Source organism: Rhineura floridana, chromosome 12 (assembly GCF_030035675.1).
Source record: "Rhineura floridana isolate rRhiFlo1 chromosome 12, rRhiFlo1.hap2, whole genome shotgun sequence".
NCBI classification, from domain to species: Eukaryota; Metazoa; Chordata; class Lepidosauria; order Squamata; family Rhineuridae; genus Rhineura; species Rhineura floridana.
In genome coordinates, this window is record NC_084491.1 from 24,438,819 (window position 1) to 24,445,110 (window position 6,292).

Below are 6,292 nucleotides of genomic sequence, written 5' to 3' on the forward strand. Positions count from 1 at the left end.
GGCATGTTGGGCAGTAATGATCCTCTCAAGGCCCAAAGTGAGAAAAATGCAGACCTTGCAGTTTTCCAGGTATCATGCTGGCTTTTCTCCTTCTTGCTAAACACATCTAAGTGAAAGCTGTACCTTTTGTGTGGGATAGGGATGGGCAAATATGTCAATTTCGGTTTCTCCTTTCTTCTAATCTTAAATTGAGTTCTCCACATTGCCACATCAGTTTGCCTTTATGTATTCAGTTTTGCCCAGTGTATACATTTTTGCATTCAATTTCTCCTAACATAATGCATGTTTTGTATTTTTGTATTTTGACTAATATATGCACTTAGCACACATTTTACAGTAGCACATGCAATTTGGTACACATCCCTTGACTGGAGAACTGCATTGCAAACTTCTCTGAACATGGATTTTGAATGGTGGCTGCGCTCTGGTTGTTTCGGAAAGTGCAATTAGCAGAGCTTGGAAGATTACTTTTAAAAAGTAATAAATTACAGTTACAATTACTTGGCCAAAAAAGCAGTAATTACAGTTACAATTACAATTGTTCTGAAAGTAACTGATTACTTTACTTTTTCTCAAAAGTAATCACTACAATTACATTTCAGTTACTTTTTTAAAAAAATGCCTACAAGGTGCTGGCCTTGGCTGCTTCACATCTAAGTAGCCTAAAACAATATTAAAACACACACACAAAGCGGGTAGTAGAAGGGTTCAAATCCCCACATAGCCATGAAGCTCACTGGGTGACCTTGGGCCAGTCACTGCCTCTCATGAAAACCCTATTCATAGGGTCACCATAAGTCGGAATCAACTTGAAGGCAGTACATTTATTTTTTATTTTGATGATGATGATGATGATGATGCAGCATTTCAAATTAATTCTGTATAACAAGCATTCCATGACAAGCTTGGAAAACCAAGGAGGAGGTATAAAATGTAGACAAAAATACTTTTGACAAAATGCCGTTTTTCCTTTATATCTATATCTATAATTAACAATACAGCTGAATGATGTATGTAAAGTATTTTTTCTCTTTCCCTATTTTATTAGTATTTTTGTACTACTGCTAAAGTTCTGATGAAAGAATAAAGCAGTCATTAGCCAAATTCAAATGATTAGAACACATCACATAAATTCCACTGAAGTTGGAGTTTTTGCCATAGAAAAGACAAAAAATACATACCCTATGATAGCCCAATAATCAGAACTAATATAAAACTCTATTGCTTCCCATTTGCAAATGTTGCAAGATCTAAGGTAACTCTAGATTATGTGAGTTCAGGTGATGCATGTTATGTAAATTTGTATAGATATTAGCAGAGATTGTTAACAGTCTGAGATGTGTGTGTGCCAATGTGTGCGTTTACCTAAGTGGCAGGCTTTTACCCTGCACTGAGATCACTGAGACTTAAGACTTAGTAAAATAAGAAAAGCTATTTTATTTATAGAAATACATAGTAGATAGGAAAGGCATACCTAGTTCTAACTAACTTGGAGGCGCAACATTCAGGTTTGGGAGTTGCCCTCATGGCTCAGGAGGGAGAGAGCAGAGACAAAGGTGTCTCCTCTCTCTTGGATTACTTTATTGCTTAACTGAATGCTGTGTTTGCCTCTGTAATTCTCACTTTTTTTTACCCACTGTTTGAATGTCTTTTGGGAATGCCTACTGATTATTTGTTATCATTTTGGGCTGATTACCTTCAGCTATTATCTCACCAAAGTTCCATACATGTGACAGATTTAAAGCACATTTCCACCACCACCCCAAAAAAGAATCCTGGGAACTGTAGTTTGTTACGGGTGCTGGGAATTGTAGCTCTGTGAGGAGTAAACTACAGTCCCCAAGATTCTTGGGGAAAAGCCATGTGCTTACATGTATGGTGTCTACTGGGAGACTCTTACGGATTGATTCTATACTCCCAGAAGTAAATCCTATTTACTGCTATGGGAATTATTTCCAAGTAAGTATGCTTGGAATTGCAGCTTTTAGGTCATGCTTAATAGCCACCTTGTATCAAATTGAACAGTTTCCAATCAGATTTAAATACTAACCACTTAAACTGGTCAGAGTGTCATTCCCTCTATTTCTGAAGCTCAGGCTGGAAGTGTTGTTGCTTATGTAGCCATGGTATCACCATCCATACCACACATATTAAGGAGTATGAGTGGGCAAGAGGGAACCCCAAGTGTTGCAGAATACAAATAAGTGAGAGAGAAAACAGAAAGGGGATGACTCCCAAAACAGCCCAAATGAGTACTGAGCATGCTCTGTTATGTTATGCTCAGTGGCTGTGTGAGTGAGTGAGTGAGTGAGTGAGTGAGTGATGTCTCAGCTAACAGAAAATTATAGAACAGTAGAGTTGGAAGGAACCTTTAAGGTCATCGAGTCCACACCCCTGCTCAATGCAGGAATCCAAGTTAAAGCACACCTGACAGGTGGCTGTCCAGCTGCCTCTTGAATGCTTCCAATGTTGGAGAGCCCACCACTTCCCTAGGTAATTGGTTCCATTGTCATACTGCTCTAATGACTGACAGCCCTTTTTTGAGTGTTGAAAGGTGTTTCAAATAAAATTCTAACTTTTATAATAGTCCAGATTTTTTTAATGTCCATATGATTGATGGGCAGGCTGGACAGAAAAATGACTCACTAAGGCTACATCCACACCAGACATTTATTCCACTTTAAACAGTCATGATCTCAGAATCCTGGGAAGTGTAATTTGTGAAGGGTCCTGAGAGCTGTTAGGAGACCCCAATTCCCCTCACAGAACTCCAGTCACAGAATTGTCTGAGAAGAGGGGATGACTGTTAAACCACTCTGGACATTGGAGCTCTGTCGGGAGAATAGGAGTCTCCTAATAACACTCAGCACCCGTCACAAACTACACTTGCCAGGATTCTTTGGGGGAAGTCATGACTGTTTAAAGTGGCATAAATGTCTGGCGTGGGTGTGGCCAGAAGGTCATCCAGCGAGTTCATGGGTGTGGTAAGATATGAACTCAGAACGTCCCAGCTGCACCCAGCATGGAACTACACTTTCAGCAGCAAATACCAGAAAACCAACTAAATGTGTGCTGTCAATGTGCAAAGCATTTGCTGGGGTGCATTTGGGTAGGTGAAGCAGGAGATGGATGGAAGGGGCTGTTTTCCATGCCTGCCACTTTACCAGTGCAATGCCCCAAATTTTTCCTTATTGACCTCCATCAGCTAGGGGAAAGTGGCCAGGGAAGGGGTTGCAGATAAAAAGTTTCAGCAGCAAATTACCCCCTCTCATCACTTCTCCCTAACAAAATGCCCCCCACATCAGTAGCAGACACCAGCAGGGAAGTTCTTTTTTGAGTTGTAATTCAGCTCTCATTCTGTTAATTCCCAAACTACACCAGTTGTCATTTTGACCTACATGCATAGGGAGAAAGACAGTGTAAAGGGTGTGCACAAGGGGGAGGGGATAACAAAGGATTTAGGACTTAAAGATTTAATATTCCATGAGTAGAAAAAAATACCCTATGCAAATGTCTATATTATTGCAGAAAAGTTCAGTTCTACATATGTTTGCCATATTTTCCTCAAGCACAACTGTTTTTGAGATAACAGTCTTATTCTCTCTTGCTCTTCACCAAAAAGCCATGTTAGTTGTCCAGTATGTGAAATGACTGCAAGCAGGTGCAGCCCAAGACATTTTGCTACTTGAAGCAGAAGAGCAAATGGTGCCCTGCCCCCAAGTCAAGGTCATAGTACCATAGCTTGAAAAGTTATGTTGGCATTTGAGGCAGAAAATCTCACAAGTACCTCTTCCTGACAGTAAATATACAACAACCAAAAATTAAAATAGCTAATAATTTGTTGCATGGTGCCCCAAATTAGTTGCTTGGGGTAGTCATCTCTTGCTGCCTAGTGAGAGTCGCTCTATGAGAGGCACCTAACTGAAGCAAAACACACAAACAGAAGTATGAGACTGCACTTACCTCCTAGTCTCTTGCCAGTTCCCAATTTTCACCCTATCTGGAGGGGTGCAAGGACAAGCGGAGGGGATGCAAAGAGGGTGCAAGGACAAGCGGAGGAGATGCAAAGAGGGTGCAAGGACAAGCGGAGGGGATGCAAAGAGGGTGCAAGGACAAGCGGAGGGGATGCAAAGAGGGTGCAAGGACAAGCGGAGGGGATGCAAAGAGGGTGCAAGGACAAGCGGAGGGGATGCAAAGAGGGTGCAAGGACAAGCTGAGGGGATGCAAAGAGAGTGCAAGAACAAGCAGAGGGGATGCAAAGACGGTGCAAGGACAAGCGGAGGGGATGCAAAGAGGGTGCAAGGACAAGCGGAGGGGATGCAAAGAGGGTGCAAGGACAAGCAGAAGGGATGCAAAGAGAGTGCAAGGACAAGCGGAGGGGATGCAAAGAGGGTGCAAGGACAAGCGGAGGGGGTGCAAGGATGAGCAGAGGAGATGCGAGGAGAAGCAGGGGGTGCCAGGAAGAGCAGAGGGGGCGGGCGAGCAGGCTGAGGGAGGCAGGACGAGCAGGGGGGAGGCAGGGAGAGTAGGCTGGAAAGGGTAACACATACACTCACCTCCACAACTCTTCACTTCCATTCTGCTGCTTCTGCCTTCTACTCCTCCTTGCTCTCCAGTGCTGTCTGACTCTCCACTTCCTCCCTCGTGCCTCCATAGAGCACGAGGGAAGAGCTAAACAGCACAGAAGCCCAGTTTGAGGCACATATCTTTCCTCCACCATTCCACCAATCACAGCAGCAGATGATTTTCCCTGCTTCCCCCCCCCCAGTAACGTCCAAATGTAACGCAAAAAAGGTACATTTGCAGCTCAAAAGTAATGAAATTACCTCTCGTTCTGTTACATACAAAATGTAACGAAGTTACCCACTCATTATGCAAAATAGTAACAAATTACAAGTAACTCGTTATTTCTAACGAGTTACTTCCAAGCTCTGGCAATTAGATAAGTTCACCTTTAAAGACAAGCTGAGTACAATTTCTCCCCCACTCCTAATGTGGGAAGCCTGCAAAACACACTGCAAATGTTTATTGTGGAATGCACACCATTGCACATTGGCTGTATTTCACATGTTTTTTTTATTAATATCTATAAACCTTGAGGCCTTCCTATCACGAAAGCAGAGTATACAGATGTTAAGGGTGCATGCAGACCTTGTCTTCTGTTAAATCTTTTATATACTGTTTATCTTGTTGCCTTGACATTTTAATTATATGCTGTTTTATGAATTTGCTGTGACTTATGGCTGAAGCAAATGCTGGAATAAGTACTAGAACTTTCTCTCACTCCTACGTTCTTTGCAAGGCATCTCTGTCTTTCCCTTCCTCGCTTTCGTTTTCTTTCTTCTTCCCCCCCATTTCCTTCTTTCCCTATTCCTCCCCCCCCCACACTTCTTCCCTTACTATTTGTCCTTCTTTGGGCCCCTCCAGACTAGTGGTTCTTTTGCAAGTCTACTCAGCAACATGTCATTGATGCAATAATAGTGCATTAGTCAGGTGTCGCACCACCGGCAGCCAGGTCGGGCAGGGCCTGATGGCCCCTCTGGCTCAGAGGAGGCCCTGCAGTTCAGAAGCCTAAATGTATAGGCTGGGGCTGGGAGGTGGAGGGTGGGTACTCCTGACCCCTGCAAATCACGCCCAACACTTGACGGTGGTGCAGATCACAGAGCAGGAGCTCCACCCTCCCAGCAATTTCCCCTTTTTGCAGCCAGTGCAGGCTTAAATAGGCCTGGCCACCCCACCTCCTACATCACCACATTAGTGCACTATCACCCTGCGTCACCCAAGATGGCCATTTGGGGTTGAAGCATGCTCATTCGCTGACACAGAAGGTGGGGCAACCAGGCCTATTTACTCCTCGCCATCTGCTTGGGGTGTTGGGGAGTATTGCAACCATGCGCCCCAGGGCCCACTCATGCCTGGCACCAGCCCTGACATTAGTGGTGAATTTATACTAGACCGTCCATTAGGGATGCTGTAGCATATTTGCAAAATCGAATTTGGTATCGAATTCTGGATAATCAGCAAGTTCGTCTCATCATCAAACAGGCTCCCACTCTTTGTGTGCATTTGCAACTATTGATGAAACCATAATTTAAAAAAAAAATCTTCAGCAAAAATTATGTAATTTATGTAGTTATTTTTGTAATCTGCTATATACTGTAAATATACAGCAGCATAAGGAATAATGGAGAAAATAATGTAATTTTTCAGAAAAAAATAACAACAAAAAAAGGAAGGACAGGGAAGTGTGATAACTAGTGGAACACAGTTTATAGCAAATAGGAACCGGCAG